This window comes from Musa acuminata, chromosome BXJ2-1 (assembly GCF_036884655.1).
Source record: "Musa acuminata AAA Group cultivar baxijiao chromosome BXJ2-1, Cavendish_Baxijiao_AAA, whole genome shotgun sequence".
NCBI lineage: Eukaryota > Viridiplantae > Streptophyta > Magnoliopsida > Zingiberales > Musaceae > Musa > Musa acuminata.
In genome coordinates this window covers 27,739,486-27,765,781 of record NC_088338.1, presented here as the reverse complement: position 1 = coordinate 27,765,781, position 26,296 = coordinate 27,739,486, and the positions used below count along the sequence as shown (strand labels likewise).

The window sequence follows — 26,296 nt, the reverse complement described above, 5'->3', positions numbered from 1 at the left end:
ACGGCAAGCGCGTGCCGAAACCATCAGCACTTTCTAGAACGATCTCGGAATCGCTATTGCGACCCCAATCCGGAAAGCTCTCTCCGAGCCCCTCGATATTGACCGCGTAGCGGTCACAACAAATTTCCAGCCCCAAAACAATCGTCTCGAAGCTCTACGGGAGATGTTTCGTATCCCGGGATGCAAAAAGGAGTGCAACACGAGGACTTCCCAGGGGGTCACCCATCCTAGTACTACTCTGGCCCAAGCACGCTTAACTTCGGAGTTTTGATGGGATCCGGTGATTTAGTGCTGGCATTATCGCACCCGTTTCGCGTGCTTCGTCCCTCGCCTATGTGCAAGTCGCGGTCGGCGCATCAACGTCCGGAGCCTATTGCCCGTCACGAAACCGTCGTCGCTTTCTCGAACGTTCACGAAATCCCTATTGCAAGCTCTCTCCGAGCCCTAGCCCGACAACTGCGTATCGGTCACGGCAAGCGCGTGCCGAAACCATCGGCACTTTCTAGAACGATCTCGGAATCGCTATTGCGACCCCAATCCGGAAAGCTCTCTCCGAGCCCCACGATACTGACCCCGTAGCGGTCACAGCAAATTTCCAGCCCCAAAACAATCGTTCCGAAGCTCTACGGGAGATGTTTCGTATCCCGGGATGCAAAAAGGAGTGCAACACGAGGACTTCCCAGGGGGTCACCCATCCTAGTACTACTCTGGCCCAAGCACGCTTAACTTCGGAGTTTTGATGGGATCCGGTGATTTAGTGCTGGCATTATCGCACTCGTTTCGCGTGCTTCGTCCCTCGCCTATGTGCACGTCGCGGTCGGCATATCAACGTCCGGAGCTTCTTGCCCGTCACAAAACCGTCGTCGCTTTCTCGAACGTTCACGAAATCCCTATTGCAAGCTCTCTCCGAGCCCTAGCCCGACGACTGCGTATCGGTCACGGCAAGCGCGTGCCGAAACCATCGGCACTTTCTAGAACGATCTCGGAATCGCTATTGCGACCCCAATCCGGAAAGCTCTCTCCGAGCCCCTCGATACTGACTACATAGTGGTCACACCAAATTTCCAGCCCCAAAACAATCGTCTCGGAGCTCTACGTGAGATGTTTCGTATCTCGGGATGCAAAACGGAGTGCAACACGAGGACTTCCCAGGGGGTCACCCATCCTAGTACTACTCTGGCCCAAGCACGCTTAACTTCGGTGTTTTGATGGGATCTGGTGATTTAGTGCTGGCATTATCGCACCCGTTTCGCGTTCTTCGTCCCAAGCCTATGTGCACGTCGCGGTCGGCGTATCAACGTCCGGAGCCTCTTGCCCGTCACGAAACCACCGTCGCTTTCTCGAACGTTCACGAAATCCCTATTGCAAGCTCTCTCCGAGCCCTAGCCCGACAACTGCGTATCGGTCACGGCAAGCGCGTGCCGAAACCATCGGCACTTTCTAGAACGATCTCGGAATCGCTATCGCAACCCCAATCCGGAAAGCGCTCTCTAAGCCCCTCGATACTGACAGCGTAGCGGTCACAGCAAATTTCCAGCCCCAAAACAATCGTCTCGGAGCTCTACGGGAGATGTTTCGTATCCCGGGATGCAAAAAGGAGTGCAACACGAAGACTTCCCAGGGGGCACCCATCGTAGTACTACTCTGGCCCAAGCACGCTTATCTTCGGTGTTTTGATGGGATCTGGTGATTTAGTGCTGGCATTATCGCACCCGTTTCGTGTGCTTCGTCCCTCGCCTATGTGCACGTCGCGGTCGGCGCATCAACGTCCGGAGCCTCTTGCCCATCACGAAACCGTCGTCGCTTTCTCGAACGTTCACGAAATCCCTATTGCAAGCTCTCTCCGAGCCCTAGCCCGACGACTGCGTATCGGTCACGGCAAGCGCGTGCCGAAACCATCGGCACTTTCTAGAACGATCTCAGAATCGCTATTACGACCCCAATCCGGAAAGCTCTCTCCGAGCCCCTCGATACTGACTGCGTTGCGGTCACAGCAAATTTTCAGCCCCAAAACAATCGTCTCGGAGCTCTACGGGAGTTGTTTCATATCCCGGGGTACAAAAAGGAGTGCAACACGAGGACTTCCCTGGGGGTCACCCATCGTAGTACTACTCTGGCCCAAGCACGCTTAACTTCGGGGTTTTGATGGGATCTGGTGATTTAGTGTAGGCATTATCGCACCCGTTTCCCGTGCTTCGTCCCTCGCCTATATGCACGTCGCGGTCGGCGCGTCAACGTCCGGAGCCTCTTGCCCGTCACGAAACCGTCGTCGCTTTCTCGAACATTCATGAAATCCCTATTGCAAGCTCTCTCCGAGCCCTAGCCCGACGACTGCGTATCGGTCACGGCAAGCGCGTGCCGAAACCATCGGCACTTTCTAGAACGATCTCAGAATCGCTATTACGACCCCAATCCGGAAAGCTCTCTCCGAGCCCCTCGATACTGACTGCGTTGCAGTCACAGCAAATTTTCAGCCCCAAAACAATCGTCTCGGAGCTCTACGGGAGCTGTTTCATATCCCGGGGTACAAAAAGGAGTGCAACACGAGGACTTCCCTGGGGGTCACCCATCGTAGTACTACTCTGGCCCAAGCACGCTTAACTTCGGGGTTTTGATGGGATCTGGTGATTTAGTGCAGGCATTATCGCACCCGTTTCCCATGCTTCGTCCCTCGCCTATATGCACGTCGCGGTCGGCGCATCAACGTCCGGAGCCTCTTGCCCGTCACGAAACCGTCGTCGCTTTCTCGAACATTCATGAAATCCCTATTGCAAGCTCTCTCCGAGCCCTAGCCCGACGACTGCGTATCGGACATGGCAAGCGCGTGCCGAAACCATCGGCACTTTCTAGAACGATCTCGGAATCGCTATTGCGACCCCAATCCGGAAAGCTCTCTACGAGCCCCTCGATACTGACTGCGTAGCGGTCACAGCAAATTTCCAGCCCCAAAACAATCGTCTCGGAGCTCTACGGGAGATGTTTCGTATCCCGGGATGCAAAAAGGAGTGCAACACGAGGACTTCCCAGGGGGTCACCCATCCTAGTACTACTCTGGCCCAAGCAAGCTTAACTTCGGTGTTTTGATGGGATCCGGTGATTTAGTGCTGCAATTATCGCACCCGTTTTGCGAGCTTCATCCCTCGCCTATGTGCACGTCGCGGTCGGCGCATCAACGTCCGGAGCCTATTGCCCGTCACGAAACCGTCGTCGCTTTCTCGAACGTTCACGAAATCCCTATTGCAAGCTCTCTCCGAGCCCTAGCCCGACGACTGCGTATCGGTCACGGCAAGCGCGTGCCGAAACCATCGGCACTTTCTATAACGATCTCGGAATCGCTATTGCGACCCCAATCCGTAAAGCTCTCTCCGAGCCCCTCGATACTAACTGCGTAGCGGTCACAGCAAATTTCCAACCCCAAAACAATCGTCTCGGAGCTCTACGGGAGATGTTTCGTATCCCGGGATGCAAAAAGGAGTGCAACACGAGGACTTCCCAGGGGGTCACCCATCCTAGTACTACTCTGGCCCAAGCAAGCTTAACTTTGGTGTTTTGATGGGATCCAGTGATTTAGTGCTGCCATTATCGCACCCGTTTTGCGAGCTTCGTCCCTCGCCTATGTGCACGTCGCGGTCGGCGCATCAACGTCCGGAGCCTATTGCCCGTCACGAAACCGTCATCGCTTTCTCGAACGTTCACGAAATCCCTATTGCATGCTCTCTCCGAGCCCAAGCCCGACGACTGCGTATCGGTCACGGCAAGCGCGTGCCGAAACCATCGGCACTTTCTAGAACGATCTCGGAATCGCTATTGTGACCCCAATCCGGAAAGCTCTCTCCGAGCCCCTCGATACTGACTGCGTAGCGGTCACAGCAAATTTCCAGCCCCAAAACAATCGTCTCGAAGCTCTACGGGAGATGTTTCGTATCCCGGGATGCAAAAAGGAGTGCAACTCGAGGACTTCCCAGGGGGTCACCCATCCTATTACTACTCTGGCCCAAGCACGCTTAACTTCGGAGTTTTGATGGGATCCGGTGATTTAGTGCTGGCATTATCGCACCCGTTTCGCGTGCTTCGTCCCTCGCCTATGTGCACGTCGCGGTCGGCATATCAACGTCCGGAGCCTCTTGCCCGTCACGAAACCGTCGTCGCTTTCTCGAACGTTCACCAAATCCCTATTGCAAGCTCTCTCCGAGCCCTAGCCCGACGACTGCATATCGGTCACGGCAAGCGCGTGCCGAAACCATCTGCACTTTTTAGAACAATCTCGGAATCGCTATTGCGACCCCAATCGTGAAAGCTCTCTCCGAGCCCCTCGATACTGACTGCGTAGCGGTCACAGCAAATTTCCAGTCCCAAAACAATCGTCTCGGAGATCTACGGGAGATGTTTCGTATCCCGGGATGCAAAAAAGAGTGCAACACGAGGGCTTCCCAGGGGGTCACCCATCGTAGTACTACTCTGGCCCAAGCAAGCTTAACTTCGGTGTTTTGATGGTATCCGGTGATTTAGTGCTGCCATTATCGCAACCGTTTCGCGAGCTTCGTCCCTCGCCTATGTGCACGTCGCGGTCGGTGCATCAACGTCCGGAGCCTCTTGCCCGTCACGAAACCGTCGGCGCTTTCTCGAACGTTCACGAAATCCCTATTGCAACCTCTCTCCGAGCCCTAGCCCGACGACTGCATATCGATCACGGCAAGCCCGTGCCGAAAACATCGGCACTTTCTAGAACGATCTCGGAATCGCTATTGCGACCCCAATCCGGAAAGCTCTCTCCGAGCCCCTCGATACTGACTGCGTAGCGGTCACAGTAAATTTCCAGCCCCAAAACAAACGTCTCGGAGCTCTACGGGAGATGTTTCGTATCCCGGGATGCAAAAAGGAGTGCAACACGAGGACTTCCCAGGGGGTCACCCATCCTAGTACTACTCTGGCCCAAGCACGCTTAACTTCGGAGTTTTGATGGGATCCGGTGATTTAGTGCTGGCATTATCGCACCGGTTACCCGTGCTTCGTCCCTCGCCTTTGTGCACGTCGCGGTCGGCGTATCAACAGCCGTAGCCTCTTGCCCGTCACGAAATCGTCGGCGCTTTCTCGAACGTTCACGAAATCCCTATTGCAAGCCCTCTCCGAGCCCTAGCCCGACGACTGCGTATCGGTCACGGCAAGCGCGTACCGAAACCATCGGCAATTTCTAGAACGATCTCGGAATCGCTATTGCGACCCCAATCCGGAAAGCTTTCTCCGAGCCCCTCGATACTGACTGCGTAGCGGTCATCGCAAATTTCCAGCCCCAAAACAATCATGTCGGAGCTCTACGGGAGATGTTTCGTATCCCGGGATGCATAAAGGAGTGCAACTCGAGGACTTCCCAAGTGGTCACCGATCCTAGTACTACTCTGGCCCAAGCACGCTTAACTTCGGAGTTTTGATGGGATCCAGTGATTTAGTGCTGGCATTATCGCACCCGTTTCGCGTGCTTCGTCCCTCGCCTATGTGCATGTCGCGGTCGGCATATCAACGTCCGGGGCCTCTTGCCCGTCACGAAAGCGTCGTCGCTTTCTCGAACGTTCACCAAATCCCTATTGCAAGCTCTCTCCGAGCCCTAGCCCGACGACTGCGTATCGGTCACGGCAAGCGCGTGCCGAAACCATCGGCACTTTCTAGAACGATCTCGGAATCGCTATTGCGACCCCAATCCGGAAAGCTCTCTCCGAGCCCCTCGATACTGACTGTGTAGTGGTCACAGCAAATTTCCAGCCCCAAAACAATCGTCTCGAAGTCTACGGGAGATGTTTCGTTTCCCGGGATGCAAAAAGGAGTGCAACACGAGGACTTCCCAGGGGGTCTCCCATCGTAGTACTACTCTGGCCCAAGCAAGCTTAACTTCGGTGTTTTGATGGTATCCGGTGATTTAGTGCTGGCATTATCGCACCCGTTTCGCGTTCTTCGTCCCTCGCCTATGTGCACGTCGCGGTCGGTGCATCAACGTCCGGAGCCTATTGCCCGTCACGAAACCGTCGTCGCTTTCTCGAACGTTCACGAAATCCCTATTGCAAGCTCTCTCCGGGCCCTAGCCCGACGACTGCGTATCGATCACGGCAAGCACGTGCCGAAAACATCGGCACTTTCTAGAACGATCTCGGAATCGCTATTGCGACCCCAATCCGGAAAGCTCTCTCCGAGCCTCTCGATACTGACTGCGTAGCGGTCACAGCAAATTTCCAGCCCCAAAAAAATCGTCTCGGAGCTCTACGGGAGATGTTTCGTATCCCGGGATGCAAAAAGGAGTGCAACACGAGGGCTTCCCAGGGGGTCACCCATCGTAGTACTACTCTGGCCCAAGCAAGCTTAACTTCGGTGTTTTGATGGTATCCGGTGATTTAGTGCTGCCATTATCGCACCCGTTTCGCGAGCTTCGTCCCTCGCCTATGTGCACGTCGCGGTCGGTGCATCAACGTCCGGAGCCTCTTGCCCGTCACGAAACCGTCGGCGCTTTCTCGAACGTTCACGAAATCCCTATTGCAACCTCTCTCCGAGCCCTAGCCCGACGACTGCGTATCGATCACGGCAAGCACGTGCCGAAAACATCGGCACTTTCTAAAACGATCTCGGAATCGCAATTGCGACCCCAATCCGGAAAGCTCTCTCCGAGCACCTCGATACTGACTGCGTAGCGGTCACAGTAAATATCCAGCCCCAAAACAATCGTCTCGGAGCTCTACGGGAGATATTTCGTATCCCGGGATGCAAAAAGGAGTGCAACACGAGGACTTCCCAGGGGGTCACCCATCCTAGTACTACTCTTGTCCAAGCACGCTTAACTTCGGAGTTTTGATGGGATCCGGTGATTTAGTGCTGGCATTATCGCACCGGTTTCCCGTGCTTCGTCCCTCGCCTATGTGCATGTCGCGGTCGGCGTATCAACAGCCGCAGCCTCTTGCCCATCACGAAACCGTCGGCGCTTTCTCGAACGTTCACGAAATCCCTATTGCAAGCCCTCTCCGAGCCCTAGCCCGACGACTGCGTATCGGTCACGGCAAGCGCGTACCGAAACCATCGGCAATTTCTAGAACGATCTCGGAATCGCTATTGCGACCCCAATCCGGAAAGCTCTCTCCGAGCCCCTCGATACTGACTGCGTAGCGGTCACCGCAAATTTGCAGCCCCAAAACAATCGTGTCGGAGCTCTACGGGAGATGTTTCGTATCCCGGGATGCAAAAAGGAGTGCAACTCGAGGACTTCCCAAGTGGTCACCCATCCTAGTACTACGCTGGCCCAAGCACGCTTAACTTCGGAGTTTTGATGGGATCCGGTGATTTAGTGCTGGCATTATCGCACCCGTTTCGCGTGCTTCGTCCCTCGCCTATGTGCACGTCGCGGTCGGCATATCAACGTCCAGAGCCTCTTGCCCGTCACGAAACCGTCGTCGCTTTCTCGAACGTTCACGAAATCCCTATTGCAAGCTCTCTCCGAGCCCTAGGAAGACGACTGCGTATCGGTCACGGCAAGCGCGTGCCGAAACCATCGGCACTTTTTAGAACGATCTCGGAATCGCTCTTGCGACCCCAATCCGGAAAGCTCTCTCCGAGCCCCTCGATACTGACTGCGTAGCGGTCACCGCAAATTTCCAGCCCCAAAACAATCGTCTCGAAGCTCTACGGGAGATGTTTCGTATCCCGGGATGCAAAAAGGAGTGCAACTCGAGGACTTCCCAGGGGGTCACCCATCCTATTACTACTCTGGCCCAAGCACGCTTAACTTCGGAGTTTTGATGGGATCCGGTGATTTAGTGCTGGCATTATCGCACCCGTTTCGCGTGCTTCGTCCCTCGCCTATGTGCACGTCGCGGTCGGCATATCAACGTCCGGAGCCTCTTGCCCGTCACGAAACCGTCGTCGCTTTCTCGAACGTTCACCAAATCCCTATTGCAAGCTCTCTCCGAGCCCTAGCCCGACGACTGCGTATCGGTCACGGCAAGCGCGTGCCGAAACCATCTGCACTTTTTAGAACGATCTCGGAATCGCTATTGCGACCCCAATCCTGAAAGCTATCTCCGAGCCCCTCGATACTGACTGCGTAGCGGTCACAGCACATTTCCATCCCCAAAACAATCGTCTCGGAGATCTACGAGAGATGTTTCGTATCCCGGGATGCAAAAAGGAGTGCAACAAGAGGGCTTCCCAGGGTGTCACCCATCGTAGTACTACTCTGGCCCAAGCAAGCTTAACTTCGGTGTTTTGATGGTATCCGGTGATTTAGTGCTACCATTATCGCACCCGTTTCGCGAGCTTCGTCCCTCGCCTATGTGCACGTCGCGGTCGGTGCATCAACGTCCGGAGCCTCTTGCCCGTCACGAAACCGTCGGCGCTTTCTCGAACGTTCACGAAATCCCTATTGCAACCTCTCTCCGTGCCCTAGCCCGACGACTGCGTATCGATCACGGCAAGCACGTGCCGACAACATCGGCACTTTCTAGAACGATCTCGGAATCGCTATTGCGACCCCAATCCGGAAAGCTCTCTCCGACACCCTCGATACTGACAGCGTAGCGGTCACAGTAAATTTCCAGCCCCAAAACAATCGTCTCGGAGCTCTACGGGAGATGTTTCGTATCCCGGGATGCAAAAAGGAGTGCAACACGAGGACTTCCCAGGGGGTCACCCATCCTAGTACTACTCTTGCCCAAGCACGCTTAACTTCGGAGCTTTGATGGGATCCGGTGATTTAGTGCTGGCATTATCGCACCGGTTTCCCGTGCTTCGTCCCTCGCCTATGTGCAGGTCGCGGTCGGCGTATCAACAGCCGCAGCCTCTTGCCCGTCACGAAACCGTCGGCGCTTTCTCGAACGTACACGAAATCCCTATTGCAAGCCCTCTCCGAGCCCTAGACCGACGACTGCGTATCGGTCACGGCAAGCACGTACCGAAACCATCGGCAATTTCTAGAACGATCTCGGAATCGCTATTGCGACCCTAATCCGGAAAGCTCTCTCCGAGCCCCTCGATACTGACTGCGTAGCGGTCACCGCAAATTTCCAGCCCCAAAATAATCGTGTCGGAGTTCTACGGGAGATGTTTCGTATCCCGGGATGCAAAAAGGAGTGCAACTCGAGGACTTCCCAAGTGGTCACCCATCCTAGTACTACGCTGGCCCAAGCACGCTTAACTTCGGAGTTTTGATGGGATCCGGTGATTTAGTGCTGGCCTTATCGCACCCGTTTCGCGTGCTTCGTCCCTCGCCTATGTGCACGTCGCGGTCGGCATATCAACGTCCGGAGCCTCTCGCCCGTCACGAAACCGTCGTCGCTTTCTCAAACGTTCACGAAATCCCTATTGCAAGCTCTCTCCGAGCCCTAGCCCGACGACTGCGTATCGGTCACGGCTAGCGCGTGCCGAAACCATCGGCACTTTTTAGAACGATCTCGGAATCGCTCTTGCGACCCCAATCCGGAAAGCTCTCTCCGAGCCCCTCGATACTGACTGCGTAGCGGTCACAGCAAATTTCCAGCCCCCAAACAATCGTCTCGAAGCTCTACGGCAGATGTTTCATATCCCGGGATGCAAAAAGGAGTGCAACTCGAGGACTTCCAAGGGGGTCACCCATCCTAGTACTACTCTGGCCCAAGCACGCTTAACTTCGGAGTTTTGATGGGATCCGGTGATTTAGTGCTGGCATTATCGCACCTGTTTCGCGTGCTTCGTCCCTAGCCTATGTGCACGTCGCGGTCGGCATATCAACGTCCGGAGCCTCTTGCCCGTCACGAAACCGTCGTCGCTTTCTCGAACGTTCACCAAATCCCTATTGCAAGCTCTCTCCGAGCCCTAGCCCGACGACTGCGTATCGGTCACGGCAAGCGCGTGCCGAAACCATCTGCACTTTTTAGAACGATCTCGGAATCGCTATTGCGACCCCAATCCGGAAAGCTCTCTCCGAGCCCCTCGATACTGACTGCGTAGCGGTCACAGCAAATTTCCAGCCCCAAAACAATCGTCTCGGAGATCTACGGGAGATGTTTCGTATCCCGGGATGCAAAAAGGAGTGCAACACGAAGACTTCCCAGGGGGTCACCCATCCTAGTACTACTCTGGCCCAAGCACGCTTAACTTCGGAGTTTTGATGGAATCCGGTGATTTAGTGCTGGCATTATCGCACCCGTTTCGCGTGCTTCGTCCCTCGCCTATGTGCACGTCGCGGTCGGCATATCAACGTTCGGAGCCTCTTGCCCGTCACGAAAGCGTCGTCGCTTTCTCGAACGTTCACAAAATATCTATTGCAAGCTCTCTCCGAGCCCTAGCCCGACGACTGCGTATCGGTCACGGCAAGCGCGTGCCGAAACCATCGGCACTTTTTAGAACGATCTCGGAATCGCTATTGCGACCCCAATCCGGAAAGCTCTCTCCGAGCCCCTCGATACTGACTGTGTAGCGGTCACTGCAAATTTCCAGCCCCAAAACAATCGTGTCGGAGCTCTACGGGAGATGTTTCGTATCCCGGGATGCATAAAGGAGTGCAACTCGAGGACTTCCCAAGTGGTCACCCATCCTAGTACTACTCTGGCCCAAGCACGCTTAACTTCGGAGTTTTGATGGGATCCGGAGATTTAGTGCTGGCATTATCGCACCCGTTTCGCGTGCTTCGTCCCTCGCCTATGTGCACGTCGCGGTCGGCATATCAACGTCCGGAGCCTCTCGCCCGTCACGAAACCGTCGTCGCTTTCTCGAACGTTCACGAAATCCCTATTGCAAGCTCTCTCCGAGCCCTAGCCCGACGACTGCTTATCGGTTACGGCAAGCGCGTGCCGAAACCATCGGCACTTTTTAGAACGATCTCGGAATCGCTCTTGCGACCCCAATCCGGAAAGCTCTCTCCGAGCCCCTCGATACTGACTGCGTAGCGGTCACCGCAAATTTCCAGCCCCAAAACAATCGTGTCGGAGCTCTACGGGAGATGTTTCGTATCCCGGGATGCATAAAGGAGTGCAACTCGAGGACTTCCCAAGTGGTCACCCATCCTAGTACTACTCTGGCCCAAGCACGCTTAACTTCGGAGTTTTGATGGGATCCGGAGATTTAGTGCTGGCATTATCGCACCCGTTTCGCGTGCTTCGTCCCTCGCCTATGTGCACGTCGCGGTCGGCATATCAACGTCCGGAGCCTCTCGCCCGTCACGAAACCATCGTCGCTTTCTCGAACGTTCACGAAATCCCAATTGCAAGCTCTCTCCGAGCCCTAGCCCGACGACTGCGTATCGGTCACGGCAAGCCCATGACGAAACCATCGGCACTTTTTAGAACGATCTCGGAATCGCTCTTGCGACCCCAATCCGGAAAGCTCTCTCCGAGCCCCTCGATACTGACTGCGTAGCGGTCACAGCAAATTTCCAGCCCCAAAACAATCGTGTCGGAGCTCTACGGGAGATGTTTCGTATCCCGGGATGCATAAAGGAGTGCAACTCGAGGACTTCCCAGGGGGTCACCCATCCTAGTACTACTCTGGCCCAAGCACGCTTAACTTCGGAGTTTTTATGGGATCCGGTGATTTAGTGCTGGCATTATCGCACCCGTTTCGCGTGCTTCGTCCCTAGCCTATGTGCACATCGCGGTCGGCATATCAACGTCCGGAGCCTCTTGCCCGTCACGAAACCGTCGTCGCTTTCTCGAACGTTCACCAAATCCCTATTGCAAGCTCTCTCCGAGCCCTAGCCCGACGACTGCGTATCGGTCACGGCAAGCGCGTGCCGAAACCATCTACATTTTTTAGAACGATCTCGGAATCGCTATTGCAACCCCAATCCGGAAAGCTCTCTCCGAGCCCCTCGATACTGATTGCGTAGCGGTCACAACAAATTTCCAGCCCCAAAACAATCGTCTCGAAGCTCTACGGGAGATGTTTCGTATCCCGGGATGCAAAAAGGAGTGCAACTCGAGGACTTCCCAGGGGGTCACCCATCCTAGTACTACTCTGGCCCAAGCACGCTTAACTTCGGAGTTTTGATGGGATCAGGTGATTTAGTGCTGGCATTATCGCACCCGTTTCGCGTGCTTCGTCCCTAGCCTATGTGCACGTCGCGGTCGGCATATCAACGTCCGGAGCCTCTTGCCCGTCACGAAACCGTCGTCGCTTTCTCGAACGTTCACCAAATCCCTATTGCAAGCTCTCTCCGAGCCCTAGCTCGACGACTGCGTATCGGTCACGGCAAGCGCGTGCCGAAACCATCTACACTTTTTAGAACGATCTCGGAATCGCTATTGCGAACCCAATCCGGAAAGCTCTCTCCGAGCCCCTCGATACTGACTACGTAGCGGTCACAGCAAATTTCCAGCCCCAAAACAATCGTCTCGGAGCTCTACGGGAGATGTTTCGTATCCCGGGATGCAAAAAGGAGTGCAACACGATGACTTCCCAGGGGGTCAACCATCCTAGTACTACTCTGGCCAAAGCACGCTTAACTTCGAAGTTTTGATGGAATCCGGTGATTTAGTGCTGGCATTATCGCACCCGTTTCGCGTGCTTCGTCCCTCGCCTATGTGCACGTCGCGGTCGGCATATCAACGTCCGGAGCCTCTTGCCCGTCACGAAAGCGTCGTCGCTTTCTCGAACGTTCACCAAATACCTATTGCAAGCTCTCTCCGAGCCCTAGCCCGACGACTGCGTATCGGTCACGGCAAGCGCGTGCCGAAACCATCGGCACTTTTTAGAACGATCTCGGAATCGCTATTGCGACCCCGATCCGGAAAGCTCTCTCCGAGCCCCTCGATACTGACTGCGTAGCGGTCACAGCAAATTTCCAGCCCCAAAACAATCGTCTCAAAGCTCTACGGGAGATGTTTCGTATCCCAGGATGCAAAAAGGAGTGCAACACGAGGACTTCCCAGGGGGTCACCCATCCTAGTACTACTCTGGCCCAAGCACGCTTAACTTCGGAGTTTTGATGGAATCCGGTGATTTAGTGCTGGCATTATCGAACCCGTTTCGCGTGCTTCGTCCCTCGCCTATGTGCACGTTGCGGTCGGCATATCAATGTCCGGAGCCTCTTGCCCGTCACGAAAGCGTCGTCGCTTTCTCGAACGTTCACCAAATACCTATTGCAAGCTCTCTCCGAGCCCTAGCCCGACGACTGCGTATCGGTCACGGCAAGCGCGTGCTGAAACCATCGGCACTTTTTAGAACGATCTCGTAATCGCTATTGCGACCCCAATCCGGAAAGCTCTCTCCGAGCCCCTCGATACTGACTGCGTAGCGGTCACCGCAAATTTCCAGCCCCAAAACAATCGTGTCGGAGCTCTACGGGAGATGTTTCGTATCCCGGGATGCATAAAGGAGTGCAACTCGAGGACTTCCCAAGTGGTCACCCATCCTAGTACTACTCTGGCCCAAGCACGCTTAACTTCGGAGTTTTGATGGGATCCGGAGATTTAGTGCTGGCATTATCGCACCCGTTTCGCGTGCTTCGTCCCTCGCCTATGTGCACGTCGCGGTCGGCATATCAACGTCCGGAGCCTCTCGCCCGTCAAGAAACCGTCGTCGCTTTCTCGAACGTTCACGAAATCCCTATTGCAAGCTCTCTCCGAGCCCTAGCCCGACGACTGCTTATCGGTCACGGCAAGCGCGTGCCGAAACCATCGGCACTTTTTAGAACGATCTCGGAATCGCTCTTGCGACCCCAATCCGGAAAGCTCTCTCCGAGCCCCTCGATACTGACTGCATAGCGGTCACAGCAAATTTCCAGCCCCAAAACAATCGTCTCGAAGCTCTACGGGAGATGTTTCGTATCCCGGGATGCAAAAAGGAGTGCAACTCGAGGACTTCCCAAGGGGTCACCCATCCTAGTACTACTCTGGCCCAAGCACGCTTAACTTCGGAGTTTTTATAGGATCCGGTGATTTAGTGCTGGCATTATCGCACCCGTTTCGCGTGCTTCGTCCCTAGCCTATGTGCACATCGCGGTCGGCATATCAACGTCCGAAGCCTCTTGCCCGTCACGAAACCGTCGTCGCTTTCTCGAACGTTCACCAAATCCCTATTGCAAGCTCTCTCCGAGCCCTAGCTCGACGACTGCGTATCGGTCACGGCAAGCGCGTGCCGAAACCATCTGCACTTTTTAGAACGATCACGGAATCGCTATTGCGAACCCAATCCGGAAAGCTCTCTCCGAGCCCCTCGATACTGACTACGTAGCGGTCACAGCAAATTTCCAGCCCCAAAACAATCGTCTCGGAGCTCTACGGGAGATGTTTCGTATCTCGGGATGCAAAAAGGAGTGCAACACGATGACTTCCCAGGGGGTCACCCATCCTAGTACTACTCTGGCCAAAGCACGCTTAACTTCGAAGTTTTGATGGAATCCGGTGATTTAGTGCTGGCATTATCGCACCCGTTTCGCGTGCTTCGTCCCTCGCCTATGTGCACGTCGCGGTCGGCATATCAACGTCCGGAGCCTCTTGCCCGTCACGAAAGCGTCGTCGCTTTCTCGAACGTTCACCAAATACCTATTGCAAGCTCTCTCCAAGCCCTAGCCCGACGACTGCGTATCGGTCACGGCAAGCGCGTGCCGAAACCATCAGCACTTTTTAGAACGATCTCGGAATCGCTATTGCGACCCCAATCCGGAAAGCTCTCTCCGAGCCCCTCGATACTGACAGCGTAGCGGTCACCGCAAATTTCCAGCCCCAAAACAATCGTGTCGGAGCTCTACGGGAGATGTTTCGTATCCCGGGATGCATAAAGGAGTGCAACACGAGGACTTCCCAGGGGGTCACCCATCCTAGTACTACTCTGGCCCAAGCACGCTTAACTTCGGAGTTTTGATGGGATCCGGTGATTTAGTGCTGGCATTATCGCACCGGTTACCCGTGCTTCGTCCCTCGCCTTTGTGCACGTCGCGGTCGGCGTATCAACAGCCGTAGCCTCTTGCCCGTCACGAAATCGTCGGCGCTTTCTCGAACGTTCACGAAATCCCTATTGCAAGCCCTCTCCGAGCCCTAGCCCGACGACTGCGTATCGGTCACGGCAAGGGCGTACCGAAACCATCGGCAATTTCTAGAACGATCTCGGAATCGCTATTGCGACCCCAATCCGGAAAGCTTTCTCCGAGCCCCTCGATACTGACTGCGTAGCGGTCATCGCAAATTTCCAGCCCCAAAACAATCATGTCGGAGCTCTACGGGAGATGTTTCGTATCCCGGGATGCATAAAGGAGTGCAACTCGAGGACTTCCCAAGTGGTCACCGATCCTAGTACTACTCTGGCCCAAGCACGCTTAACTTCGGAGTTTTGATGGGATCCAGTGATTTAGTGCTGGCATTATCGCACCCGTTTCGCGTGCTTCGTCCCTCGCCTATGTGCATGTCGCGGTCGGCATATCAACGTCCGGGGCCTCTTGCCCGTCACGAAAGCGTCGTCGCTTTCTCGAACGTTCACCAAATCCCTATTGCAAGCTCTCTCCGAGCCCTAGCCCGACGACTGCGTATCGGTCACGGCAAGCGCGTGCCGAAACCATCGGCACTTTCTAGAACGATCTCGGAATCGCTATTGCGACCCCAATCCGGAAAGCTCTCTCCGAGCCCCTCGATACTGACTGCGTAGTGGTCACAGCAAATTTCCAGCCCCAAAACAATCGTCTCGAAGTCTACGGGAGATGTTTCGTTTCCCGGGATGCAAAAAGGAGTGCAACACGAGGACTTCCCAGGGGGTCTCCCATCGTAGTACTACTCTGGCCCAAGCAAGCTTAACTTCGGTGTTTTGATGGTATCCGGTGATTTAGTGCTGGCATTATCGCACCCGTTTCGCGTTCTTCGTCCCTCGCCTATGTGCACGTCGCGGTCGGTGCATCAACGTCCGGAGCCTATTGCCCGTCACGAAACCGTCGTCGCTTTCTCGAACGTTCACGAAATCCCTATTGCAAGCTCTCTCCGGGCCCTAGCCCGACGACTGCGTATCGATCACGGCAAGCACGTGCCGAAAACATCGGCACTTTCTAGAACGATCTCGGAATCGCTATTGCGACCCCAATCCGGAAAGCTCTCTCCGAGCCTCTCGATACTGACTGCGTAGCGGTCACAGCAAATTTCCAGCCCCAAAAAAATCGTCTCGGAGCTCTACGGGAGATGTTTCGTATCCCGGGATGCAAAAAGGAGTGCAACACGAGGGCTTCCCAGGGGGTCACCCATCGTAGTACTACTCTGGCCCAAGCAAGCTTAACTTCGGTGTTTTGATGGTATCCGGTGATTTAGTGCTGCCATTATCGCACCCGTTTCGCGAGCTTCGTCCCTCGCCTATGTGCACGTCGCGGTCGGTGCATCAACGTCCGGAGCCTCTTGCCCGTCACGAAACCGTCGGCGCTTTCTCGAACGTTCACGAAATCCCTATTGCAACCTCTCTCCGAGCCCTAGCCCGACGACTGCGTATCGATCACGGCAAGCACGTGCCGAAAACATCGGCACTTTCTAAAACGATCTCGGAATCGCAATTGCGACCCCAATCCGGAAAGCTCTCTCCGAGCACCTCGATACTGACTGCGTAGCGGTCACAGTAAATATCCAGCCCCAAAACAATCGTCTCGGAGCTCTACGGGAGATATTTCGTATCCCGGGATGCAAAAAGGAGTGCAACACGAGGACTTCCCAGGGGGTCACCCATCCTAGTACTACTCTTGTCCAAGCACGCTTAACTTCGGAGTTTTGATGGGATCCGGTGATTTAGTGCTGGCATTATCGCACCGGTTTCCCGTGCTTCGTCCCTCGCCTATGTGCATGTCGCGGTCGGCGTATCAACAGCCGCAGCCTCTTGCCCATCACGAAACCGTCGGCGCTTTCTCGAACGTTCACGAAATCCCTATTGCAAGCCCTCTCCGAGCCCTAGCCCGACGACTGCGTATCGGTCACGGCAAGCGCGTACCGAAACCATCGGCAATTTCTAGAACGATCTCGGAATCGCTATTGCGACCCCAATCCGGAAAGCTCTCTCCGAGCCCCTCGATACTGACTGCGTAGCGGTCACCGCAAATTTGCAGCCCCAAAACAATCGTGTCGGAGCTCTACGGGAGATGTTTCGTATCCCGGGATGCAAAAAGGAGTGCAACTCGAGGACTTCCCAAGTGGTCACCCATCCTAGTACTACGCTGGCCCAAGCACGCTTAACTTCGGAGTTTTGATGGGATCCGGTGATTTAGTGCTGGCATTATCGCACCCGTTTCGCGTGCTTCGTCCCTCGCCTATGTGCACGTCGCGGTCGGCATATCAACGTCCAGAGCCTCTTGCCCGTCACGAAACCGTCGTCGCTTTCTCGAACGTTCACGAAATCCCTATTGCAAGCTCTCTCCGAGCCCTAGGAAGACGACTGCGTATCGGTCACGGCAAGCGCGTGCCGAAACCATCGGCACTTTTTAGAACGATCTCGGAATCGCTCTTGCGACCCCAATCCGGAAAGCTCTCTCCGAGCCCCTCGATACTGACTGCGTAGCGGTCACCGCAAATTTCCAGCCCCAAAACAATCGTCTCGAAGCTCTACGGGAGATGTTTCGTATCCCGGGATGCAAAAAGGAGTGCAACTCGAGGACTTCCCAGGGGGTCACCCATCCTATTACTACTCTGGCCCAAGCACGCTTAACTTCGGAGTTTTGATGGGATCCGGTGATTTAGTGCTGGCATTATCGCACCCGTTTCGCGTGCTTCGTCCCTCGCCTATGTGCACGTCGCGGTCGGCATATCAACGTCCGGAGCCTCTTGCCCGTCACGAAACCGTCGTCGCTTTCTCGAACGTTCACCAAATCCCTATTGCAAGCTCTCTCCGAGCCCTAGCCCGACGACTGCGTATCGGTCACGGCAAGCGCGTGCCGAAACCATCTGCACTTTTTAGAACGATCTCGGAATCGCTATTGCGACCCCAATCCTGAAAGCTATCTCCGAGCCCCTCGATACTGACTGCGTAGCGGTCACAGCACATTTCCATCCCCAAAACAATCGTCTCGGAGATCTACGAGAGATGTTTCGTATCCCGGGATGCAAAAAGGAGTGCAACAAGAGGGCTTCCCAGGGTGTCACCCATCGTAGTACTACTCTGGCCCAAGCAAGCTTAACTTCGGTGTTTTGATGGTATCCGGTGATTTAGTGCTACCATTATCGCACCCGTTTCGCGAGCTTCGTCCCTCGCCTATGTGCACGTCGCGGTCGGTGCATCAACGTCCGGAGCCTCTTGCCCGTCACGAAACCGTCGGCGCTTTCTCGAACGTTCACGAAATCCCTATTGCAACCTCTCTCCGTGCCCTAGCCCGACGACTGCGTATCGATCACGGCAAGCACGTGCCGACAACATCGGCACTTTCTAGAACGATCTCGGAATCGCTATTGCGACCCCAATCCGGAAAGCTCTCTCCGACACCCTCGATACTGACAGCGTAGCGGTCACAGTAAATTTCCAGCCCCAAAACAATCGTCTCGGAGCTCTACGGGAGATGTTTCGTATCCCGGGATGCAAAAAGGAGTGCAACACGAGGACTTCCCAGGGGGTCACCCATCCTAGTACTACTCTTGCCCAAGCACGCTTAACTTCGGAGCTTTGATGGGATCCGGTGATTTAGTGCTGGCATTATCGCACCGGTTTCCCGTGCTTCGTCCCTCGCCTATGTGCAGGTCGCGGTCGGCGTATCAACAGCCGCAGCCTCTTGCCCGTCACGAAACCGTCGGCGCTTTCTCGAACGTACACGAAATCCCTATTGCAAGCCCTCTCCGAGCCCTAGACCGACGACTGCGTATCGGTCACGGCAAGCACGTACCGAAACCATCGGCAATTTCTAGAACGATCTCGGAATCGCTATTGCGACCCTAATCCGGAAAGCTCTCTCCGAGCCCCTCGATACTGACTGCGTAGCGGTCACCGCAAATTTCCAGCCCCAAAATAATCGTGTCGGAGTTCTACGGGAGATGTTTCGTATCCCGGGATGCAAAAAGGAGTGCAACTCGAGGACTTCCCAAGTGGTCACCCATCCTAGTACTACGCTGGCCCAAGCACGCTTAACTTCGGAGTTTTGATGGGATCCGGTGATTTAGTGCTGGCCTTATCGCACCCGTTTCGCGTGCTTCGTCCCTCGCCTATGTGCACGTCGCGGTCGGCATATCAACGTCCGGAGCCTCTCGCCCGTCACGAAACCGTCGTCGCTTTCTCAAACGTTCACGAAATCCCTATTGCAAGCTCTCTCCGAGCCCTAGCCCGACGACTGCGTATCGGTCACGGCTAGCGCGTGCCGAAACCATCGGCACTTTTTAGAACGATCTCGGAATCGCTCTTGCGACCCCAATCCGGAAAGCTCTCTCCGAGCCCCTCGATACTGACTGCGTAGCGGTCACAGCAAATTTCCAGCCCCCAAACAATCGTCTCGAAGCTCTACGGCAGATGTTTCATATCCCGGGATGCAAAAAGGAGTGCAACTCGAGGACTTCCAAGGGGGTCACCCATCCTAGTACTACTCTGGCCCAAGCACGCTTAACTTCGGAGTTTTGATGGGATCCGGTGATTTAGTGCTGGCATTATCGCACCTGTTTCGCGTGCTTCGTCCCTAGCCTATGTGCACGTCGCGGTCGGCATATCAACGTCCGGAGCCTCTTGCCCGTCACGAAACCGTCGTCGCTTTCTCGAACGTTCACCAAATCCCTATTGCAAGCTCTCTCCGAGCCCTAGCCCGACGACTGCGTATCGGTCACGGCAAGCGCGTGCCGAAACCATCTGCACTTTTTAGAACGATCTCGGAATCGCTATTGCGACCCCAATCCGGAAAGCTCTCTCCGAGCCCCTCGATACTGACTGCGTAGCGGTCACAGCAAATTTCCAGCCCCAAAACAATCGTCTCGGAGATCTACGGGAGATGTTTCGTATCCCGGGATGCAAAAAGGAGTGCAACACGAAGACTTCCCAGGGGGTCACCCATCCTAGTACTACTCTGGCCCAAGCACGCTTAACTTCGGAGTTTTGATGGAATCCGGTGATTTAGTGCTGGCATTATCGCACCCGTTTCGCGTGCTTCGTCCCTCGCCTATGTGCACGTCGCGGTCGGCATATCAACGTTCGGAGCCTCTTGCCCGTCACGAAAGCGTCGTCGCTTTCTCGAACGTTCACAAAATATCTATTGCAAGCTCTCTCCGAGCCCTAGCCCGACGACTGCGTATCGGTCACGGCAAGCGCGTGCCGAAACCATCGGCACTTTTTAGAACGATCTCGGAATCGCTATTGCGACCCCAATCCGGAAAGCTCTCTCCGAGCCCCTCGATACTGACTGTGTAGCGGTCACTGCAAATTTCCAGCCCCAAAACAATCGTGTCGGAGCTCTACGGGAGATGTTTCGTATCCCGGGATGCATAAAGGAGTGCAACTCGAGGACTTCCCAAGTGGTCACCCATCCTAGTACTACTCTGGCCCAAGCACGCTTAACTTCGGAGTTTTGATGGGATCCGGAGATTTAGTGCTGGCATTATCGCACCCGTTTCGCGTGCTTCGTCCCTCGCCTATGTGCACGTCGCGGTCGGCATATCAACGTCCGGAGCCTCTCGCCCGTCACGAAACCGTCGTCGCTTTCTCGAACGTTCACGAAATCCCTATTGCAAGCTCTCTCCGAGCCCTAGCCCGACGACTGCTTATCGGTTACGGCAAGCGCGTGCCGAAACCATCGGCACTTTTTAGAACGATCTCGGAATCGCTCTTGCGACCCCAATCCGGAAAGCTCTCTCCGAGCCCCTCGATACTGACTGCGTAGCGGTCACCGCAAATTTCCAGCCCCAAAACAATCGTGTCGGAGCTCTACGGGAGATGTTTCGTATCCCGGGATGCATAAAGGAGTGCAACTCGAGGACTTCCCAAGTGGTCACCCATCCTAGTACTACTCTGGCCCAAGCACGCTTAACTTCGGAGTTTTGATGGGATCCGGAGATTTAGTGCTGGCATTATCGCACCCGTTTCGCGTGCTTCGTCCCTCGCCTATGTGCACGTCGCGGTCGGCATATCAACGTCCGGAGCCTCTCGCCCGTCACGAAACCATCGTCGCTTTCTCGAACGTTCACGAAATCCCAATTGCAAGCTCTCTCCGAGCCCTAGCCCGACGACTGCGTATCGGTCACGGCAAGCCCGTGACGAAACCATCGGCACTTTTTAGAACGATCTCGGAATCGCTCTTGCGACCCCAATCCGGAAAGCTCTCTCCGAGCCCCTCGATACTGACTGCGTAGCGGTCACAGCAAATTTCCAGCCCCAAAACAATCGTGTCGGAGCTCTACGGGAGATGTTTCGTATCCCGGGATGCATAAAGGAGTGCAACTCGAGGACTTCCCAGGGGGTCACCCATCCTAGTACTACTCTGGCCCAAGCACGCTTAACTTCGGAGTTTTTATGGGATCCGGTGATTTAGTGCTGGCATTATCGCACCCGTTTCGCGTGCTTCGTCCCTAGCCTATGTGCACATCGCGGTCGGCATATCAACGTCCGGAGCCTCTTGCCCGTCACGAAACCGTCGTCGCTTTCTCGAACGTTCACCAAATCCCTATTGCAAGCTCTCTCCGAGCCCTAGCCCGACGACTGCGTATCGGTCACGGCAAGCGCGTGCCGAAACCATCTGCATTTTTTAGAACGATCTCGGAATCGCTATTGCAACCCCAATCCGGAAAGCTCTCTCCGAGCCCCTCGATACTGATTGCGTAGCGGTCACAACAAATTTCCAGCCCCAAAACAATCGTCTCGAAGCTCTACGGGAGATGTTTCGTATCCCGGGATGCAAAAAGGAGTGCAACTCGAGGACTTCCCAGGGGGTCACCCATCCTAGTACTACTCTGGCCCAAGCACGCTTAACTTCGGAGTTTTGATGGGATCAGGTGATTTAGTGCTGGCATTATCGCACCCGTTTCGCGTGCTTCGTCCCTAGCCTATGTGCACGTCGCGGTCGGCATATCAACGTCCGGAGCCTCTTGCCCGTCACGAAACCGTCGTCGCTTTCTCGAACGTTCACCAAATCCCTATTGCAAGCTCTCTCCGAGCCCTAGCTCGACGACTGCGTATCGGTCACGGCAAGCGCGTGCCGAAACCATCTACACTTTTTAGAACGATCTCGGAATCGCTATTGCGAACCCAATCCGGAAAGCTCTCTCCGAGCCCCTCGATACTGACTACGTAGCGGTCACAGCAAATTTCCAGCCCCAAAACAATCGTCTCGGAGCTCTACGGGAGATGTTTCGTATCCCGGGATGCAAAAAGGAGTGCAACACGATGACTTCCCAGGGGGTCAACCATCCTAGTACTACTCTGGCCAAAGCACGCTTAACTTCGAAGTTTTGATGGAATCCGGTGATTTAGTGCTGGCATTATCGCACCCGTTTCGCGTGCTTCGTCCCTCGCCTATGTGCACGTCGCGGTCGGCATATCAACGTCCGGAGCCTCTTGCCCGTCACGAAAGCGTCGTCGCTTTCTCGAACGTTCACCAAATACCTATTGCAAGCTCTCTCCGAGCCCTAGCCCGACGACTGCGTATCGGTCACGGCAAGCGCGTGCCGAAACCATCGGCACTTTTTAGAACGATCTCGGAATCGCTATTGCGACCCCGATCCGGAAAGCTCTCTCCGAGCCCCTCGATACTGACTGCGTAGCGGTCACAGCAAATTTCCAGCCCCAAAACAATCGTCTCAAAGCTCTACGGGAGATGTTTCGTATCCCAGGATGCAAAAAGGAGTGCAACACGAGGACTTCCCAGGGGGTCACCCATCCTAGTACTACTCTGGCCCAAGCACGCTTAACTTCGGAGTTTTGATGGAATCCGGTGATTTAGTGCTGGCATTATCGAACCCGTTTCGCGTGCTTCGTCCCTCGCCTATGTGCACGTTGCGGTCGGCATATCAATGTCCGGAGCCTCTTGCCCGTCACGAAAGCGTCGTCGCTTTCTCGAACGTTCACCAAATACCTATTGCAAGCTCTCTCCGAGCCCTAGCCCGACGACTGCGTATCGGTCACGGCAAGCGCGTGCTGAAACCATCGGCACTTTTTAGAACGATCTCGTAATCGCTATTGCGACCCCAATCCGGAAAGCTCTCTCCGAGCCCCTCGATACTGACTGCGTAGCGGTCACCGCAAATTTCCAGCCCCAAAACAATCGTGTCGGAGCTCTACGGGAGATGTTTCGTATCCCGGGATGCATAAAGGAGTGCAACTCGAGGACTTCCCAAGTGGTCACCCATCCTAGTACTACTCTGGCCCAAGCACGCTTAACTTCGGAGTTTTGATGGGATCCGGAGATTTAGTGCTGGCATTATCGCACCCGTTTCGCGTGCTTCGTCCCTCGCCTATGTGCACGTCGCGGTCGGCATATCAACGTCCGGAGCCTCTCGCCCGTCAAGAAACCGTCGTCGCTTTCTCGAACGTTCACGAAATCCCTATTGCAAGCTCTCTCCGAGCCCTAGCCCGACGACTGCTTATCGGTCACGGCAAGCGCGTGCCGAAACCATCGGCACTTTTTAGAACGATCTCGGAATCGCTCTTGCGACCCCAATCCGGAAAGCTCTCTCCGAGCCCCTCGATACTGACTGCATAGCGGTCACAGCAAATTTCCAGCCCCAAAACAATCGTCTCGAAGCTCTACGGGAGATGTTTCGTATCCCGGGATGCAAAAAGGAGTGCAACTCGAGGACTTCCCAGGGGGTCACCCATCCTAGTACTACTCTGGCCCAAGCACGCTTAACTTCGGAGTTTTTATAGGATCCGGTGATTTAGTGCTGGCATTATCGCACCCGTTTCGCGTGCTTCGTCCCTAGCCTATGTGCACATCGCGGTCGGCATATCAACGTCCGAAGCCTCTTGCCCGTCACGAAACCGTCGTCGCTTTCTCGAACGTTCACCAAATCCCTATTGCAAGCTCTCTCCGAGCCCTAGCTCGACGACTGCGTATCGGTCACGGCAAGCGCGTGCCGAAACCATCTGCACTTTTTAGAACGATCACGGAATCGCTATTGCGAACCCAATCCGGAAAGCTCTCTCCGAGCCCCTCGATACTGACTACGTAGCGGTCACAGCAAATTTCCAGCCCCAAAACAATCGTCTCGGAGCTCTACGGGAGATGTTTCGTATCTCGGGATGCAAAAAGGAGTGCAACACGATGACTTCCCAGGGGGTCACCCATCCTAGTACTACTCTGGCCAAAGCACGCTTAACTTCGAAGTTTTGATGGAATCCGGTGATTTAGTGCTGGCATTATCGCACCCGTTTCGCGTGCTTCGTCCCTCGCCTATGTGCACGTCGCGGTCGGCATATCAACGTCCGGAGCCTCTTGCCCGTCACGAAAGCGTCGTCGCTTTCTCGAACGTTCACCAAATACCTATTGCAAGCTCTCTCCAAGCCCTAGCCCGAGACTGCGTATCGGTCACGGCAAGCGCGTGCCGAAACCATCAGCACTTTTTAGAACGATCTCGGAATCGCTATTGCGACCCCAATCCGGAAAGCTCTCTCCGAGCCCCTCGATACTGACAGCGTAGCGGTCACCGCAAATTTCCAGCCCCAAAACAATCGTGTCGGAGCTCTACGGGAGATGTTTCGTATCCCGGGATGCATAAAGGAGTGCAACACGAGGACTTCCCAGGGGGTCACCCATCCTAGTACTACTCTGGCCCAAGCACGCTTAACTTCGGAGTTTTGATGGGATCCGGTGATTTAGTGCTGGCATTATCGCACCCGTTTCGCGTGCTTCGTCCCTCGCCTATGTGCACGTTGCGGTCGGCATATCAACGTCCGGAGCCTCTTGCCCGTCACGAAACCGTCGTCGCTTTCTCGAACGTTCACCAAATCCCTATTGCAAGCTCTCTCCGAGCCCTAGCCCGACGACTGCGTATCGGTCACGGCAAGCGCGTGCCGAAACCATCGGCACTTTTTAGAACGATCTCGGAATAGCTATTGCGACCCCAATCCGGAAAGCTCTCTCCGAGCCCCTCGATACTGACTGCGTAGCGGTCACAGCAAATTTCCAGCCCCAAAACAATCGTCTCGAAGCTCTACGGGAGATGTTTCGTATCCCGGGATGCAAAAAGGAGTGCAACTCGAGGACTTCCCACGTGGTCACCCATCCTAGTACTACTCTGGCCCAAGCACGCTTAACTTCGGAGTTTTGATGGGATCCGGTGATTTAGTGTTGGCATTATCGCACCCATTTCGCGTGCTTCGTCCCTCGCCTATGTGCACGTCGCGGTCGGCATATCAACGTCCGGAGCCTCTCGCCCGTCACGAAACCGTCGTCGCTTTCTCGAACGTTCACGAAATCCCTATTGCAAGCTCTCTCCGAGCCCTAGCCCGACGACTGCGTATCGGTCACGGCAAGCGCGTGCCGAAACCATCGGCACTTTTTAGAACGATCTCGGAATCGCTAATGCGACCCCAATCCGGAAAGCTCTCTCCGAGCCCCTCGATACTGACTGCGTAGCGGTCACAGCAAATTTCCAGCCCCAAAACAATCGTCTCGAAGCTCTACGGGAGATGTTTCGTATCCCGGGATGCAAAAAGGAGTGCAACTCGAGGACTTCCCAGGGGGTCACCCATCCTAGCACTACTCTGGCCCAAGCACGCTTAACTTCGGAGTTTTGATGGGATCCGGTGATTTAGTGCTGGCATTATCGCACCCGTTTCGCGTGCTTCGTCCCTAGCCTATGTGCACGTCGCGGTCGGCATATCAACGTCCGGAGCCTCTTGCCCGTCACGAAACCGTCGTCGCTTTCTCGAACGTTCACCAAATCCCTATTGCAAGCTCTCTCCGAGCCCTAGCCCGACGACTGCGTATCGGTCACGGCAAGCGCGTGCCGAAACCATCTGCACTTTTTAGAACGATCTCGGAATCGCTATTGCGAACCCAATCCGGAAAGCTCTCTCCGAGCCCCTCGATACTGACTGCGTAGCGGTCACAGCAAATTTCCAGCCCCAAAACAATCGTCTCGGAGCTCTACGGGAGATGTTTCGTATCCCGGGATGCAAAAAGGAGTGCAACACGAGGACTTCCCAGGGGGTCACCCATCCTAGTACTACTCTGGCCAAAGCACGCTTAACTTCGAAGTTTGATGGAATCCGGTGATTTAGTGCTGGCATTATCGCACCCGTTTCGCGTGCTTCGTCCCTCGACTATGTGCACGTCGCGGTCGGCATATCAACGTCCGGAGCCTCTTGCCCGTCACGAAACCGTCGTCGCTTTCTCGAACGTTCACCAAATACCTATTGCAAGCTCTCTCCGAGCCCTAGCCCTACGACTGCGTATCGGTCACGTCAAGCGCGTGCCGAAACCATCTGCACTTTTTAG

General features: G+C 55.1%; 39 non-coding genes and 17 pseudogenes across 39 annotated transcripts; all 56 read right to left on the bottom strand.

Annotated features, from left to right (window-relative positions):
- Nucleotides 1-189: 189 nt before the first annotated feature.
- Nucleotides 190-308, bottom strand: LOC135600382 (5S ribosomal RNA). The gene has a single exon (XR_010482705.1). It is a non-coding gene; the product is annotated as a 5S ribosomal RNA (ribosomal RNA).
- Nucleotides 309-658: 350 nt separating this feature from the next.
- Nucleotides 659-777, bottom strand: LOC135599899 (5S ribosomal RNA). The gene has a single exon (XR_010482239.1). It is a non-coding gene; the product is annotated as a 5S ribosomal RNA (ribosomal RNA).
- A 350-nt stretch (nt 778-1,127) lies between these two features.
- LOC135600603 (5S ribosomal RNA) lies at nt 1,128-1,246 on the bottom strand. Its single transcript, XR_010482921.1, has one exon. It is a non-coding gene; the product is annotated as a 5S ribosomal RNA (ribosomal RNA).
- A 350-nt stretch (nt 1,247-1,596) lies between these two features.
- LOC135603133 (5S ribosomal RNA) lies at nt 1,597-1,714 on the bottom strand (annotated as a pseudogene).
- A 350-nt stretch (nt 1,715-2,064) lies between these two features.
- Nucleotides 2,065-2,183, bottom strand: LOC135602862 (5S ribosomal RNA; annotated as a pseudogene).
- A 350-nt stretch (nt 2,184-2,533) lies between these two features.
- Nucleotides 2,534-2,652, bottom strand: LOC135601617 (5S ribosomal RNA; annotated as a pseudogene).
- A 350-nt stretch (nt 2,653-3,002) lies between these two features.
- On the bottom strand, nt 3,003-3,121 carry LOC135602459 (5S ribosomal RNA; annotated as a pseudogene).
- A 350-nt stretch (nt 3,122-3,471) lies between these two features.
- Nucleotides 3,472-3,590, bottom strand: LOC135602755 (5S ribosomal RNA; annotated as a pseudogene).
- A 350-nt stretch (nt 3,591-3,940) lies between these two features.
- LOC135600438 (5S ribosomal RNA) lies at nt 3,941-4,059 on the bottom strand. Its single transcript, XR_010482759.1, has one exon. It is a non-coding gene; the product is annotated as a 5S ribosomal RNA (ribosomal RNA).
- A 350-nt stretch (nt 4,060-4,409) lies between these two features.
- LOC135604125 (5S ribosomal RNA) lies at nt 4,410-4,528 on the bottom strand (annotated as a pseudogene).
- A 350-nt stretch (nt 4,529-4,878) lies between these two features.
- Nucleotides 4,879-4,997, bottom strand: LOC135599628 (5S ribosomal RNA). Its single transcript, XR_010481975.1, has one exon. It is a non-coding gene; the product is annotated as a 5S ribosomal RNA (ribosomal RNA).
- A 350-nt stretch (nt 4,998-5,347) lies between these two features.
- On the bottom strand, nt 5,348-5,466 carry LOC135601619 (5S ribosomal RNA; annotated as a pseudogene).
- A 349-nt stretch (nt 5,467-5,815) lies between these two features.
- Nucleotides 5,816-5,934, bottom strand: LOC135602260 (5S ribosomal RNA; annotated as a pseudogene).
- A 350-nt stretch (nt 5,935-6,284) lies between these two features.
- Nucleotides 6,285-6,403, bottom strand: LOC135603525 (5S ribosomal RNA; annotated as a pseudogene).
- A 350-nt stretch (nt 6,404-6,753) lies between these two features.
- On the bottom strand, nt 6,754-6,872 carry LOC135599745 (5S ribosomal RNA). The gene has a single exon (XR_010482088.1). It is a non-coding gene; the product is annotated as a 5S ribosomal RNA (ribosomal RNA).
- A 350-nt stretch (nt 6,873-7,222) lies between these two features.
- Nucleotides 7,223-7,341, bottom strand: LOC135600053 (5S ribosomal RNA). Its single transcript, XR_010482387.1, has one exon. It is a non-coding gene; the product is annotated as a 5S ribosomal RNA (ribosomal RNA).
- Nucleotides 7,342-7,691: 350 nt separating this feature from the next.
- LOC135600437 (5S ribosomal RNA) lies at nt 7,692-7,810 on the bottom strand. Its single transcript, XR_010482758.1, has one exon. It is a non-coding gene; the product is annotated as a 5S ribosomal RNA (ribosomal RNA).
- A 350-nt stretch (nt 7,811-8,160) lies between these two features.
- Nucleotides 8,161-8,279, bottom strand: LOC135599518 (5S ribosomal RNA; annotated as a pseudogene).
- Nucleotides 8,280-8,629: 350 nt separating this feature from the next.
- LOC135599852 (5S ribosomal RNA) lies at nt 8,630-8,748 on the bottom strand. Its single transcript, XR_010482193.1, has one exon. It is a non-coding gene; the product is annotated as a 5S ribosomal RNA (ribosomal RNA).
- A 350-nt stretch (nt 8,749-9,098) lies between these two features.
- LOC135600823 (5S ribosomal RNA) lies at nt 9,099-9,217 on the bottom strand. Its single transcript, XR_010483136.1, has one exon. It is a non-coding gene; the product is annotated as a 5S ribosomal RNA (ribosomal RNA).
- Nucleotides 9,218-9,567: 350 nt separating this feature from the next.
- Nucleotides 9,568-9,686, bottom strand: LOC135600611 (5S ribosomal RNA). The gene has a single exon (XR_010482929.1). It is a non-coding gene; the product is annotated as a 5S ribosomal RNA (ribosomal RNA).
- Nucleotides 9,687-10,036: 350 nt separating this feature from the next.
- On the bottom strand, nt 10,037-10,155 carry LOC135601139 (5S ribosomal RNA). Its single transcript, XR_010483442.1, has one exon. It is a non-coding gene; the product is annotated as a 5S ribosomal RNA (ribosomal RNA).
- Nucleotides 10,156-10,505: 350 nt separating this feature from the next.
- LOC135599833 (5S ribosomal RNA) lies at nt 10,506-10,624 on the bottom strand. Its single transcript, XR_010482176.1, has one exon. It is a non-coding gene; the product is annotated as a 5S ribosomal RNA (ribosomal RNA).
- Nucleotides 10,625-10,974: 350 nt separating this feature from the next.
- LOC135599832 (5S ribosomal RNA) lies at nt 10,975-11,093 on the bottom strand. The gene has a single exon (XR_010482175.1). It is a non-coding gene; the product is annotated as a 5S ribosomal RNA (ribosomal RNA).
- Nucleotides 11,094-11,443: 350 nt separating this feature from the next.
- Nucleotides 11,444-11,562, bottom strand: LOC135599798 (5S ribosomal RNA). Its single transcript, XR_010482141.1, has one exon. It is a non-coding gene; the product is annotated as a 5S ribosomal RNA (ribosomal RNA).
- A 350-nt stretch (nt 11,563-11,912) lies between these two features.
- On the bottom strand, nt 11,913-12,031 carry LOC135600420 (5S ribosomal RNA). The gene has a single exon (XR_010482742.1). It is a non-coding gene; the product is annotated as a 5S ribosomal RNA (ribosomal RNA).
- A 350-nt stretch (nt 12,032-12,381) lies between these two features.
- LOC135602400 (5S ribosomal RNA) lies at nt 12,382-12,500 on the bottom strand (annotated as a pseudogene).
- A 350-nt stretch (nt 12,501-12,850) lies between these two features.
- On the bottom strand, nt 12,851-12,969 carry LOC135599648 (5S ribosomal RNA). The gene has a single exon (XR_010481995.1). It is a non-coding gene; the product is annotated as a 5S ribosomal RNA (ribosomal RNA).
- A 350-nt stretch (nt 12,970-13,319) lies between these two features.
- On the bottom strand, nt 13,320-13,438 carry LOC135599831 (5S ribosomal RNA). The gene has a single exon (XR_010482174.1). It is a non-coding gene; the product is annotated as a 5S ribosomal RNA (ribosomal RNA).
- Nucleotides 13,439-13,788: 350 nt separating this feature from the next.
- LOC135600897 (5S ribosomal RNA) lies at nt 13,789-13,907 on the bottom strand. Its single transcript, XR_010483207.1, has one exon. It is a non-coding gene; the product is annotated as a 5S ribosomal RNA (ribosomal RNA).
- A 350-nt stretch (nt 13,908-14,257) lies between these two features.
- On the bottom strand, nt 14,258-14,376 carry LOC135601600 (5S ribosomal RNA). The gene has a single exon (XR_010483890.1). It is a non-coding gene; the product is annotated as a 5S ribosomal RNA (ribosomal RNA).
- A 350-nt stretch (nt 14,377-14,726) lies between these two features.
- On the bottom strand, nt 14,727-14,845 carry LOC135599627 (5S ribosomal RNA). The gene has a single exon (XR_010481974.1). It is a non-coding gene; the product is annotated as a 5S ribosomal RNA (ribosomal RNA).
- A 350-nt stretch (nt 14,846-15,195) lies between these two features.
- On the bottom strand, nt 15,196-15,314 carry LOC135601618 (5S ribosomal RNA; annotated as a pseudogene).
- A 349-nt stretch (nt 15,315-15,663) lies between these two features.
- LOC135602258 (5S ribosomal RNA) lies at nt 15,664-15,782 on the bottom strand (annotated as a pseudogene).
- Nucleotides 15,783-16,132: 350 nt separating this feature from the next.
- LOC135603524 (5S ribosomal RNA) lies at nt 16,133-16,251 on the bottom strand (annotated as a pseudogene).
- A 350-nt stretch (nt 16,252-16,601) lies between these two features.
- Nucleotides 16,602-16,720, bottom strand: LOC135599744 (5S ribosomal RNA). The gene has a single exon (XR_010482087.1). It is a non-coding gene; the product is annotated as a 5S ribosomal RNA (ribosomal RNA).
- Nucleotides 16,721-17,070: 350 nt separating this feature from the next.
- LOC135600052 (5S ribosomal RNA) lies at nt 17,071-17,189 on the bottom strand. The gene has a single exon (XR_010482386.1). It is a non-coding gene; the product is annotated as a 5S ribosomal RNA (ribosomal RNA).
- Nucleotides 17,190-17,539: 350 nt separating this feature from the next.
- On the bottom strand, nt 17,540-17,658 carry LOC135600436 (5S ribosomal RNA). The gene has a single exon (XR_010482757.1). It is a non-coding gene; the product is annotated as a 5S ribosomal RNA (ribosomal RNA).
- A 350-nt stretch (nt 17,659-18,008) lies between these two features.
- Nucleotides 18,009-18,127, bottom strand: LOC135599517 (5S ribosomal RNA; annotated as a pseudogene).
- Nucleotides 18,128-18,477: 350 nt separating this feature from the next.
- On the bottom strand, nt 18,478-18,596 carry LOC135599851 (5S ribosomal RNA). Its single transcript, XR_010482192.1, has one exon. It is a non-coding gene; the product is annotated as a 5S ribosomal RNA (ribosomal RNA).
- Nucleotides 18,597-18,946: 350 nt separating this feature from the next.
- Nucleotides 18,947-19,065, bottom strand: LOC135600822 (5S ribosomal RNA). Its single transcript, XR_010483135.1, has one exon. It is a non-coding gene; the product is annotated as a 5S ribosomal RNA (ribosomal RNA).
- Nucleotides 19,066-19,415: 350 nt separating this feature from the next.
- On the bottom strand, nt 19,416-19,534 carry LOC135600610 (5S ribosomal RNA). Its single transcript, XR_010482928.1, has one exon. It is a non-coding gene; the product is annotated as a 5S ribosomal RNA (ribosomal RNA).
- Nucleotides 19,535-19,884: 350 nt separating this feature from the next.
- LOC135601127 (5S ribosomal RNA) lies at nt 19,885-20,003 on the bottom strand. The gene has a single exon (XR_010483431.1). It is a non-coding gene; the product is annotated as a 5S ribosomal RNA (ribosomal RNA).
- A 350-nt stretch (nt 20,004-20,353) lies between these two features.
- Nucleotides 20,354-20,472, bottom strand: LOC135599830 (5S ribosomal RNA). Its single transcript, XR_010482173.1, has one exon. It is a non-coding gene; the product is annotated as a 5S ribosomal RNA (ribosomal RNA).
- Nucleotides 20,473-20,822: 350 nt separating this feature from the next.
- Nucleotides 20,823-20,941, bottom strand: LOC135599829 (5S ribosomal RNA). Its single transcript, XR_010482172.1, has one exon. It is a non-coding gene; the product is annotated as a 5S ribosomal RNA (ribosomal RNA).
- A 350-nt stretch (nt 20,942-21,291) lies between these two features.
- Nucleotides 21,292-21,410, bottom strand: LOC135599797 (5S ribosomal RNA). Its single transcript, XR_010482140.1, has one exon. It is a non-coding gene; the product is annotated as a 5S ribosomal RNA (ribosomal RNA).
- A 350-nt stretch (nt 21,411-21,760) lies between these two features.
- LOC135600419 (5S ribosomal RNA) lies at nt 21,761-21,879 on the bottom strand. The gene has a single exon (XR_010482741.1). It is a non-coding gene; the product is annotated as a 5S ribosomal RNA (ribosomal RNA).
- Nucleotides 21,880-22,229: 350 nt separating this feature from the next.
- LOC135602399 (5S ribosomal RNA) lies at nt 22,230-22,348 on the bottom strand (annotated as a pseudogene).
- Nucleotides 22,349-22,698: 350 nt separating this feature from the next.
- LOC135599647 (5S ribosomal RNA) lies at nt 22,699-22,817 on the bottom strand. Its single transcript, XR_010481994.1, has one exon. It is a non-coding gene; the product is annotated as a 5S ribosomal RNA (ribosomal RNA).
- A 350-nt stretch (nt 22,818-23,167) lies between these two features.
- LOC135599827 (5S ribosomal RNA) lies at nt 23,168-23,286 on the bottom strand. The gene has a single exon (XR_010482170.1). It is a non-coding gene; the product is annotated as a 5S ribosomal RNA (ribosomal RNA).
- A 350-nt stretch (nt 23,287-23,636) lies between these two features.
- Nucleotides 23,637-23,755, bottom strand: LOC135600670 (5S ribosomal RNA). The gene has a single exon (XR_010482987.1). It is a non-coding gene; the product is annotated as a 5S ribosomal RNA (ribosomal RNA).
- A 350-nt stretch (nt 23,756-24,105) lies between these two features.
- Nucleotides 24,106-24,224, bottom strand: LOC135601598 (5S ribosomal RNA). The gene has a single exon (XR_010483888.1). It is a non-coding gene; the product is annotated as a 5S ribosomal RNA (ribosomal RNA).
- A 349-nt stretch (nt 24,225-24,573) lies between these two features.
- Nucleotides 24,574-24,692, bottom strand: LOC135600371 (5S ribosomal RNA). The gene has a single exon (XR_010482694.1). It is a non-coding gene; the product is annotated as a 5S ribosomal RNA (ribosomal RNA).
- A 350-nt stretch (nt 24,693-25,042) lies between these two features.
- On the bottom strand, nt 25,043-25,161 carry LOC135600486 (5S ribosomal RNA). The gene has a single exon (XR_010482807.1). It is a non-coding gene; the product is annotated as a 5S ribosomal RNA (ribosomal RNA).
- Nucleotides 25,162-25,511: 350 nt separating this feature from the next.
- On the bottom strand, nt 25,512-25,630 carry LOC135600347 (5S ribosomal RNA). The gene has a single exon (XR_010482670.1). It is a non-coding gene; the product is annotated as a 5S ribosomal RNA (ribosomal RNA).
- A 350-nt stretch (nt 25,631-25,980) lies between these two features.
- LOC135601664 (5S ribosomal RNA) lies at nt 25,981-26,098 on the bottom strand (annotated as a pseudogene).
- Between the last annotated feature and the right edge of the window lie 198 nt (nt 26,099-26,296).